This window comes from Capsicum annuum, chromosome 1 (genome assembly GCF_002878395.1).
Source record: "Capsicum annuum cultivar UCD-10X-F1 chromosome 1, UCD10Xv1.1, whole genome shotgun sequence".
In the NCBI taxonomy this organism is placed as follows: Eukaryota; Viridiplantae; Streptophyta; class Magnoliopsida; order Solanales; family Solanaceae; genus Capsicum; species Capsicum annuum.
Genome location: NC_061111.1, coordinates 42,240,157 through 42,252,833, shown reverse-complemented (window position 1 = coordinate 42,252,833; position 12,677 = coordinate 42,240,157). Strand labels below are relative to the sequence as shown.

The 12,677-nt window shown below is 33.8% G+C and overlaps 1 long non-coding RNA gene across 1 annotated transcript; it reads left to right on the top strand.

Moving 5' to 3' along the window:
* The first annotated feature begins 10,797 nt into the window (after positions 1-10,797).
* Positions 10,798-11,474, top strand: LOC124886982. The gene is made up of 2 exons (XR_007044380.1): positions 10,798-10,968; positions 11,154-11,474. It is a non-coding gene; the product is annotated as an uncharacterized LOC124886982 (long non-coding RNA).
* Positions 11,475-12,677: the final 1,203 nt, after the last annotated feature.

Here is a 12,677-nt window from a genome sequence, read left to right as displayed (position 1 = left end):
TAATGAGTTAAAAATATTAAATTCCATAAAAAACAACACCACAAGTTTTATTATTACAACGATAATGGTGGATTATGATCTAGTCTTGTAGCTATTTTGTGGCCAACATTCTTACATATGGAGCACTTATTTTTCTTGATGTAAATAAATGTCTGACTCCACATCTCCTCTTATATCACCTTCTTTTTTATTGGATAGTACTTGAGTCAATATATGGAGGAGGTATTAATCTTCCCAAAAGCTCTATAGGAACAACCCAAGATTCTTAAGGAGGCACCAAATTAATATTCTCACTATATGCCATTAATATCTTTCCACCGAATAATATGGAGACGGGCACTCATAAATTTTAGTGCACCATATTGGGCTCGAAGCACTGCCAAAGCATGTGAACAAGGTATTTTATCCAAGTCAAAAACTCTACATGTACAATATTTTATTTAAAGAATGATCGTGGCAACATCACCATGATCGTCAGAGGTGAATCTAGGATTTTAAGTTTGTGGGTTTCTTGAGCAAAATAAAAATTAAAATAAGTCATTGATTGGATTAGAACCCACGACCAAGAGGGAATTAGTGCTCCAACAAACACCTTTCTTGCAACTAGACCAATATCACACTTCATTGTGGGTTCCTAACTTATAATTTTTATATATTTACAAGATTTCTTAATATAAATATAAGATTCGAACGAAAGTAACTGAATTTCCGAGAACCCCCACATTAGCCTCTAAATCCGTCTCTGATGACCGTCGATACTAAACTTGTAATCTGCTATTTGATAAGAAAATAACCTATTCCCCAAACTGATATTTGTTGATATTTGTTTTTGTTTCTAGAACAAATTTGGTTCTTGCATTCGCGAACTGCATACGTGATACGGGTACGATCATGATCGGGGTCCAATCCGTCAAGACTAGAGCTCAGGGGGTTGTCCATCCAAGGAACAAACTTTGAAGTGTAGAGACCAAGTCCCACAAGCTTCAAAACTGTTCACTGTTCATCCGCGTTTACTGTTCATCCACCCTTTATAAGGGTTTTTTAGTCATTTGTAATAAGTTAACCTAGGTATAAATAGAAACTTATTAGGTCATTTTTGGGGGATTTTTGGAGAATATATTTTGTAGCCTCTTTGAGAGTCTTTAGTAAGGTGGAATCCTTGTGTTGATTATTTGCTTAGAAACGGAGATTGCTTGAAAATTTCGGTTCCCTTGAGGTCACGTAAGAGATAGGTTTAGGTTTTGTGTGATATTAAAGGTCCAAAAGTGGAATAAACTTTTGGGTTGTTAATATTATACCATCCCTTTGTCTATCTATCTATCTTTACTTTCTTGTAATCGTTTGTCTATATCTAGTGTAATCCGTTTGTGTTCTTGTCTTGTAATCGTGTGTTGTTGTTATTGCATCTTGTTCATCAAGTGTTGTTTCCGTTTTAGTGTATTTTACTCTTGATATCACTTCCCTTCTTGTTCCTCTTGCGAATCCGAGAAAGGTCATCAAAAGGGTCCATAGTTCTTGAACTAGTGGACTGATTTTGGTGTTTGGGTTGTTGTGTTCTTGGGAAGTTTGGTATCATTTTGTATCAAAGCAAGGCTGGTTGTGTCCCTACACTACTAATCTTGGGTTCTCTTGGACTAAAATTCAAAAAAAAAAAAGCTGAAAACTGAAAAAAATTTCCAGAAAAGTGCAAATCTGTCCATTTTGTGTTGTTGGCCGAAAATTGTGTTGTTGTTATCTTGGCCAAGACTTGTTTGTTGTGTGTCTAGAACTTGTAGTATTTATTTGTTTAGAGTGTATCTAGTGTCGGTTTCTTTCTCATTAACACTAAAAAGTGTTCAAATCTAAGATTGAACTTTAACTTGTTGAAGTTGTTGATGTGAACAAGGTGTGGCCGAGTTGGATGTTGTTGTTACCTAAACCTTGGCCGATTTAATGTTCTTGTTGTACTTGAGTTGGAAACTAAAATTGTTGTTGTTCTTGGAGTTGTTGTTGTGTTCTTAAGGTTCTTCACTCTTTCCTCATCTTGTTAATCCTTAAAGTGCAAACTAGATCTAAAAAGGTGAAAGACAAGCTTGTAGTAGTTTTTAGTGAAAGACTTGTCCCTATCACTTCAGAGACTTATCATCCACTTTTTCTTGATTTAAGGACCTTGTTTCAAGGAGAAAGTTCAAAGAAGTCAAGTTTTGCTTTTAAAATTTGAACAAAAATGCTCCAAGACCTCTTTTTCCTCCATTAACCAAATCCACCATTTCCAAATTATATATTGATCAAGACTTGAAATTGGGAAATAAAATTTTGATAAAACTCAAGGCCAATAGTGGACTGCCACGTCACTAAAGTACTGTTCACACAATATTTTTGAGTTCAAATATTAGATTTCTTAGTTTCATTTTATTGTTTTCTAGTTTCGTTTATTTGCTCGACACTAATTGACAACCTAGTAATACCCTACTAGCTTGTAAGTTAGTTTTGTGTACGTTCTTCGTGTTAACGTTGTTTGTTGTGTGCTTTCTTGTTTTTGAGTCGTAGTATCTTGTTTGGTTCAAGTTCGTACATTACTTATTTGAGTCGTTTCAAACAAGAATCTACTCTGACCTCGAGCCACAATTGGGACCAAGTAACCTCATTAGAGTATAAGCTAGTTATCAACACTTGTAAGGCCAATTGAGTGAAAAATCTAAAGTGTGAAAGTGAGGGATTGGACTATTTTGAGATGCATTGTGGATTGTTTTGTGACGAATTGTGGACTGATTTTTGCTAATCTTTAATGTGTCTGTTGTTTTCGTGTTGGTTGCTTAGTAGCCCTTGATGGGTACAATGACGAATGAAGCTGAAATGCCTAGTTGGGTTAAATCCATCATGGCAAGGCTTGATGCCATAGATAGGTGAATAATGGATAGAATGGAAGGAAAATTAGAAGGGACACAAGGCTCTCTGTGCAAGAAGTTGGATAACTTGATGGAGCATCCAAGCCTTCCTAATCAAATTTTCATGAGTGGCCATGCTTCACATGAGCTACAACGTAATCAAACTAACTTTTGCACTATAGTGAATGAGGATAACAGCCAACTAAGTGTGAATGATAGTTTGTCTTTAAGTGAGCCGAATGTGCCTTCATTTTGTGATCATAATGTACAACTTGAGATTGTGGATACACTAGTTGATTCACATAGTGTTGAAGCCATTGTGGAAAGTGGTAGTACATTGTCTTATGGAAGTCATGAAGACCAACTTGTGTGTGAAAATGATGATGTTGAACATGTTGGCCGAATGACTAAGGATGACCCTCTAGTTATTTTTGTTATTGACCATGATAGTATAGAGGGGACATTTGATCATTATTGTAGTAGTATTGGGGTAAGGAAGTGTATTCCCAACCCGTTCCTATGGACACTCTACCCATTTGATTCTGGTGATAATTTGAAGTGTGGTGATGAGGATGTCTTTCGGAATGACTTGAATGTGCATGTAATGTATGACTTTCCTCTCTCGGATTTCAAGTCTAATTATTGTTCCAAGAAGAGTCTATGTTTTCCACTTGATAAGCGACGCTTATTCCTTGTTTCTTGTCACACTTATGTGGATAAACTAGTTGATTCTCCCGTGGTAGAGTATTCGGGTAAGAGGGATGTTTGGGTATATGTGAAGTTTTAGCCACCTTGGCAAGATGCTATGATTGATTACACTAATCCTAACCCTCATACCTTGAGAAACTTTTGTTTGCTTGTCCTTCCTATTGCTTTGCAAGGTTCAGATTCGAGGACGAATCCTTTCTAAGGAGTGGAGGATGATACGGGTACGATCATGATCGGGGTTCAATGCGTCAAGACTCGAGCTCAGGGGGCTGACCATCCAAGGAACAAGATTTGAAGTGTAGAGAACTAGTCCCAAAATGTCACGCCTCAAATCCTATTGGGGCGGACTGGCACCCGTAATCGAGGAGGCCTGGGAGAACCAGCTTATAACCTTATACTTTCCATGCATACCTCTATGACAACCCAAAATTCGGACAGCATCATGTCGCATATAAAAGGAAATAATCACCTATATAGGCTCGATCTAACATATATATGTATATATAATACTTGGCCATTGGAGCCATCACGCCTATTAACAAAACACCACCTTGACTGTACATTAGGTCTACAAAGCCTCTAGATAATACACAGAGTTTAACTAAGGTTGGGACACACCCCGCCATATAAGTAACTTCTATACAATACCAAAAGTGACTGGATATGACATGGAAAGCCCCGAAGCAAACTGGAGCTCACCAAAAGCAACTGGATATCCTGGCTCCTACTTGTGCGGTATATGAGCTGAGGTACCTGTGCCTGCAGCATGAAATGCAGGTCCCCCGTGGGGGACGTCAGTACGAAATATGTACTGAGTATGTAAAGCTGTAGATAATCACATATGATATAGGAGCTCAATAGAAATCAGAAACAAGTGAATAAATCATAATAGGAGTGGACCACACTTACTAGAACTTATGACAACCTGTACATTGTATTTATTCAATCACTTTATCTTCGTTCTTATCATCTTTGTAATCATTATTGTATTGTACTGTGACCATTAGACTGCCTCTAGTACATATCAACTGGGATCGACCCATGATAGGCTTATGCCCCTGGGATACCACCCGATAAGAGAGAACTTCCATCACTTAGTTCAATTAATCTTTGAGATTGTTATTTCGGTCGCCGCCGCATTTTTGATACTTTGAAATACATCAATAAGAGATATATAAATAGACCATCAATGCAATAATAATGAAGTAAGAACTCATTGGCATATCAATGAAGTGTTTTGGAGTCATCAATGCCATAACAATGAAGTAGGAACTTATTGGTATATCAATGAAAAGTTTTGGAGTTATTAATAGCACATGGATCTTGTTTGAGTAACCGGATAACTTCTGACATTCATTAGTGTAATAAACATGTAAGATTTAGAAAACAAGTAAGTATTGGAATGTCTTGACATCTTGTAGGGTGGAAAAAGTTCATTGGTAACGTAGGACATCATACAAAACCATTATGGATCACATGTTACTGAATAACTTTGGAAACTTTCTTAATAGAACAATTGTTCACTTTCATGCCAAAGATACGGTATAGAGTATGCCTTACATACCTGACTGTCAACCTTAAATACTAGTGCCAAATGGACTTTCCGTCTTTTTGAATTACTTATCTACAATGAACATATATAGCAATCTAGTATTAGCGACCAAACGTCACACTTCAATTATTTGAATTCACCAAACTAGTGGTTAAGTAGTAAGCCTTAATTACACCATAAAAGGTGTCACTTTAACCCCTATTATACTCCAATCACATTCACATGCCATGCATATTCATACAATATCCTCCAATATCAAGTTTGGATTCATTTATCCTTCCAACCAATCCATTAAACCAAATTGAGCCATAGACATAAATAATCATCAATTTAATAGTATATCACCATATCCACCTTCCATAACTCAATTACCATATCCACCTTCCATAACTCAATTATCATATCCACCTTCCACAATTCAATACAACCAAACCATGCAAAATAGTTCATAACCCTATTTTCATCACCTTTCAATAACAACTAATACATATAATCCTCTATCACACATATACATATGGAAAAGAACAAAGGCAAACAATATTCATACCTTAGAATTCACCTCTTGATTATGCAATCCTGTTTGCACAAATAATAGGTGCCGTTCGAAGCTCTCGAGATGACAAATGCAGTTATCGAATTACTTTGGAATTTCTACGGTTGAATCAAAAGTAATTTAAAGGTCAAATTTGGCTAGGGTTTGTTCTTTCTCAATGATTGATGATTAAAATGAGTTTTTGAACTCATATACATATATATATATACACATATTCTCGTCCATAATATAATAGGAAATGACCAAAATGCCTTTAAAATTTAAATAATGCCAAATCTGTCCTTTGGTGGACTATTTTGATAAGCTAAAGTAGATTGACCATAACTCTTTACTCCGATATAGGATTTGGGTGAAATTGGTATCGTTGGAAAGATAATTCAAAGGGATTTCATTTAATATAAAGTAGGCCACCCAGTTCATCCTGTACAAGGAGTTATGGTCGTTTGAAATTGACCCTAAAAATCTATTTTGAGAGGCTGAAGTAAAACGAGTATAACTCCTTACTCAGATGTTGGATTTGGATGAAACCAATTGCATTGGAAAGAATACTCAAAGATATTTCTTTTAATAGGTCGCAGCTCTCCTAGTTCATTATATTAAGGGAGTTACGATTGTTCGAAGTTGACCCAAAAATTTGTCTGGCCTTAGTAGTTTGTGTGCAGGAAATTTTCCTACACATTTACTATTCCCAAATATCCCGGCCACCGTTTTGTAGTTTCGAATGTGATCGATTATATCTGAAACCTATCTATTTTTGGAAATCTTTATATCGTTGGAAAGCTTATTCAATAACCTTCGCATAAAACCATCGACGAGCAAATTCCGGTATAAATAAAATAAGAAAATTAATTCCATATAAATAAGACCAATACACGTACTTGAATACGCCAATACATGTACTTGAATACAGGGTGTTACACACAAGCTCCAAAACTGTTCACTGTTCATCCGCGTTTACTGTTCATCCGCCCTTTGCAAGGTTTTTTTAGTCATTTGTAATAAGTTAACCTAGTTATAAATAGAACCTCATTAGGTCATTTTTGGGGGATTTTTGGAGAAAATATTTTGTAGCCTCTTTGAGAGTCTTTAGCAAGGTGAAATCCTTGGACAAGGTGGAATCCTTGTGTTGATCATTTGCTTAGAAACGGAGATTGCTTGGGAATTTTGGTTCCCTTGAGGTCACGTAAGAGATAGGTTTAGGTGTGTGTGTGTGTGTGATATTAAAGGTCCAAAAGTGGAATAAGCTTTTGGGTTGTTAATATTATACCATCCCTTTGTCTATCTATCTATCTTTACTTTCTTGTAATCGTTTGTCTATATCTAGTGTAATCCGTTTGTGTTCTTGTCTTGTAACCGTGTGTTGTTGTTATTGCATCTTGTTCATCAAGTGTTGTTTCTATTTTAGTGTGTTTTACTCTTGATATCACTTCCCTTCTTGTTCTTCTTACGAATCCAAGAGAGGTCATCAAAAGAGTCCATAGTTATTGAACTAGTGGACTGATTTTGGTGTTTGTGTTGTTGTGTTCTTGGGGAGTTTGGTATCAATACGCCTTTAATGAAATAATTTGTCATACTTCTTATTTATTTCATCATAACAACGCCACAATGAAAATTCTCTTTCAACGCCAAATAATGAATTCACTGATTCAACTATGTTGGTCATAATATTATACATATACAAATGAATCACTTAGTACAACATCATACTAAGTTATACAAGCTTGTAACTTAAACAAAACATTAAATTTATAATAATGTACCTATTTATCGGACAAAATGCCCAGCTCCATCTCTTGAAACTAACACGTTCGAGATGTTGTGCTGCTTTGGATGAGACATCCCTTATTTGATTGAAATGGTCAAAAAACTTAGCTATAACATATGTTTTAGCTGCTTTATAAAAAAGAGTCACGACCCTTTTGTTGTGAAAATTATTTCGAATATTATCTCCTAGATGCCTCATGCAACAACCAAAGTTAGTTGATGTGTAGAAAATTGAATCCATCTTTGGGATACGTGGATGCCTATTCGAAATAAAATACAACTCTTTGGTATCTTCTACAAATCTTCTCATGTGTTCAAGAAAATATCCATACGGGGCATCGCTTTTCTTGTTTGCTAAACAAAAAGCGATAGGAAAGATGTGACCCTCCGCATTCTATGCCATCGCCGTTAGCAAAATTCCTCCATACTTACTCCTCAAGAAAGTCTGGTCGATGGCTATGACTTTTCTCAACTGTTGAAAACCAAGAATCCAAGCATCATAGAATACAAAAAAGTACTTGAACCTTTCATTTTAATCAACATGTAACGACATCTTACTTTCGAGATTTGTGGACTCAAGCATATAACAGTAGGCATCGAGGATTGCATATCCGTACTCGTGTGTACCCCTAATCAAGTCTTTGGCAATCCCCATGATTATATATATATCTTCCAATAATTGACCGTAACACCTAATTTTGTAAGGGGTTGATTAGTCATATCACTTGTAGAAGGGCCTTTGCCATTTGGAAATCTATTTTGAAAATATTAACTGAGGACCTTTGTCGTGGCGTGAGGATAGTGGCTCGTAATATGCTCCAAACTACATGTGCGATACTTTTCATAAACATTAATGATGAATCTATCACAACTTAAGTATTTTACAACCCTCAACCACCACTTGCAGTTTGGATTAACACATCTAAAAGAAAAGACTTTGCTCGAACTAATCACCTTCTTTAGACTGAAATCTTTTTCCAAACAAGAATTAAACAGAGAAGTAGATAGTTCTATCTTATTCTTGAATGACATTCTCTTGTAAAATTCAGTCTCGCCATCTTAATGATTACTCGACTGTGTTGATTGAGAAAAACTATCCACCGTATTGCTCTCAACACAACGAGCATATGTAGTTGATCATCATCTGAAATATTCATGTCCAGATCATCCAACTTATCATAAAACATGTCTTGTTGTTCTTCTTCTTCTACATTCTAGTTCTCATTCTCTCTCATTTTTTCAACTACGTACACCCTTAACACCGGCCTAGCTGAATCATTCAGATAAGCACACAATCGAACCTGATCGATTATCTTGAAAGGTAATCACCTCTGATTTTCAAAGGAGCTGTGCATGTAGCTGATGACGAGTTCTTTTGATTGACAATTCATTTCATAATAACTGATGATTAATTTCGCAAAATCATCATACGAAACATCACTTTGGACTACCATAGCTATCATCTCTAGCATTTCACTGTTCTTCCACCGCCAAACATATCGATTACTCTTCTCGATCCATTCACCAAGACAATCCACCCTTATTGTTATTGATCTCTCCATCAGTGGTACCTAAATAAAGACATTTGTTAAAAAAGTTAATAATTACATGATAATCAAATTAAAGTGATTTTATAGTACCGAATGAACCCCAACAAATGAGTAATTTGTTGCAACAGGTCAATTATCTATTGAAATAGGGTGAATCACTTATTGGTACTCATGTTACGGTACTATAGAGTGTGAAGCTGATTCCAATAGATAAGTCATTTGTTGGAACAGGTGAATCATCTGTTACAACAGATGTCTCATCTATTGGGATAGATGTTACAGTACTAACGACTCTTTGAAGCTGATTCCAACAGATGAGTAACATGTTGCAAAAGATAATTAAATTATTACAACAGATGACGCGTCTATTGAAATCAACATCAGGTTTTGTTGCAACAGGTGAGTAATCTAGTTTAACAGATGACTCCTTTGTTGCAATAGATAACTCGATTGTTACAACAGATGACCCATCTGTTCGATTCATGTTACGAAACTATAAAATCATAAACATGAATTCAACATATGAGTCTTCTGTTGCAACAGATGACTCTTATGCTGGATTCATGTTCAGGTTCTATCCATTATTGTGAAGATGATGAATAAAGCAGCAGCAACAATGAACAACAAAAATCGCGAAGAGAAAGAAAACAACAAGGACTGAGAAGAGAGAAAAACACCTTTTTTTTTCCTCAGCTTCTTGTTATATTAGGGTTTACAATTGAATCAAAGTGTAAATTCAAAAAAACTTGTGGGTTGTTCTCAAACTTTCCCAACTTTCTTAATTCATAATAAAGTAATTGTCACCTACACTCAATTATTAAAACTTGAGTTACCCACACCTCATTTTAAAACTCTTTTGTTACTTTTAACTCAATTGCCCAAAATTAGCTCATATAGTCTATTTTGGGAAAGCTCCAAAAGTACTTACTTTTTATTTTTTTAAGAAAATTTAAGTTTTTGGCCAAGTTTATGAAAAAATTATGTGCTTGTAGAGATTAACATAAGCTTACATTTAGAAACTAAAAAAAATAGTTTTTTTCTTTGAAAAAACACTTTTGAGAAAAATATATTTATTAGAAGTCATTTTGAAACACTGGTCAAATTTACTTTTTAAAAATATTTTTTAAAAAGATATCTGAAAATAAAAATTTAACCAAACGAATTATAATAATTGGATTGGCTTAGAAAATACTCCGTCTGTTAAATTTTAGTTGGGCATATTTCATTTTACATGGTATTAAAGAAATATAAATTGAATGACGAGTTCTACTATTTTACCTTTTTATCCATATTAATGATATTCATTGAACATAGGAATAGAAATAAAATTATAATTATTCATATTTAATGTATACTATTAATTGTAGAGATAAAAAAGTAAAAAAATAATTAATTATATCCTTATTTAGAAAGTGATTCAACAAATATGAGATATTTATTTTCAGTAAGATGAAAAACTAAAATGGGAGAAGTAGAGTGTGTCTTTTGTGATAGCTGCAATGTATTCAGGGTATTACCTATAAAAAGAAGATTGTAAATCCTTATTTAAGGTAGATCATTAACTAGCCTTTTATAAATAAAAGATTTTCTTTGACCTATTCTCTAAAATTTTAGACTGAAATAAAAGTCCTTCCATAAAATAAAAGATTTTTTGTCCCGTTCTCTAAAATTTAAGATTGAGATGAAAGTCCATTCATAAGCAAAAAAAAAAAATTCTTTGACTCATTCTCCAAAATTTAAGATTGAAAGGAAAGTCCTTTAATAGAAAAAGATTTTCTTTGAGCCAGAGTCCAAAATTTAAGACTTAGATGAAAGTCCATATTAGTAACTTCTAATGAACATGTACTATATATATTGTTACAATAATAAGAACTCTAGACACACACAAACAAAAAAGATTTTTCCTTTAATTCAATATGGAAAAGAAATTGTTGACTGTGTTTTATTTGGCCATCTTATTGATCTTTTCATGTGGTTAGTCATTTCTTCTCTTTTCTGGTACCTCTATCCTCTCAAAAGTATATAGAAGATTCGAATAATTCTATATCTGCCGCAATTATATAATAATTTTTAATCTCACATGATGAATTAAAATATTCAATTAATTATTTGAATTTAAATATACTTTTATTTGATGCTAACAAATTTTTAATTCCCAGATATGGTGATAGGACAACGACCGAAGTGTGAGACTACCGATGATTGTAATCAACAAGATTGCGAGTGGGGGATCGCCGTTCAGTTTCGCAAATGTTGTGACGGTGAATGTTATTGTGTTAATTACAGAAATCCCTGTCCTCATCAATCACGTGGTGGATCTGGCCGCAAAGTTATCTCATAGGATTCTTCCTAGTTGTTTAAAGTTATTGGAGTTTTGGGCAAGTGGATTTAATGCCTAATACTTGCTTATATAATTATTAATTATTACTATGTTTCAAGGAGTATTGCAATATCAAATGATGTTATCAATCAAATTTTAATTTTTAGAGTTTATAAATAAAGACTCTTATATCCTATTTGATCGCGGGTCGTATCGAAGTATAACCTATTAAAAAAATTATGATTAAATTTAAAGAAGTCACCACCTTATTATTTTTATGGTGAATTAGGACACTATTATAAGCTAAGTGATTAAAACAAATAAAGACTCATTTTTTAGGACTACTTAACTTATTGATTCTTGGAAAGAGTTCTAATTATCATAAAGGAAAGGGATTGAGCACAATAAAGGATCCGCTAACTACGGTTAGCCGCCACAAGTTAAATTGATAAAAGAAAATCAAAGATATGTTAAGAAAAATAAAAATAAGGTATTAAAAAGATATATACATCTTATTAAAATAAAACATGCTAATTATTTATTAGAAAAGATTTAAAAAGTTTAGAAGGCGTTGGTCATAAAATAAAGATTCACCCACTTTCGAAAATTATCAAAGATGACTCTTATTGGTCTTCTGAAAACGTTTGAGATTCTGAGTAGGAATTTTAGTTACTCGAGGGGAAGGCGTTGAGAGTCCCTCGGAGCCTGTCCGTAAAAAGTTCTTAAACTCAATCTTAAAAAATATTTGAGAATTATTTTCTTTAAAATAATGATAAGAACACGTGTTATTTTGAGAAAATAAAGATTCATTATGTATAAAATGTTCCGCTATAATATAAAAGGACATAATATAACTATTGCAATATATAGAAGAGAGGAAAAGTTAATAGTGATGTATAATTACAATAATTTAAAGGAAAAAATGTTAAAGATATATGAATTTAAGCATGTAAATAAAATTGTAATGAAGTAAAGGAAAGCATATTCTTAATGTGCATGAAGATTTATTTACGGTAGGGCTGTTCGAAATTGAACCGTAACTGTTAATTCAACCGTAAAATTAGTTTATTGGCTAATTGGTAATGGGTTATCGGATTAATGATTGGAGAACGGATAAATTTTTTATAATTAATGGCTTATTGGTGCGGGGATGATTACTCAATTTTCTTATCGGGTAAACCGTTAACCCATTAAGAATTATTATAATTGTACTTTTATCCCTAGATATATAAGTATCTTTTGTCAATCCAACATATAAAACTCCATTTATTCTATTCATTTCATAGTTTAGAAAATAACATGCCACTTCTCGTGACCTCTAACCATAAAATGCAGTCATATTCTTGACAACACAAAGGACCGC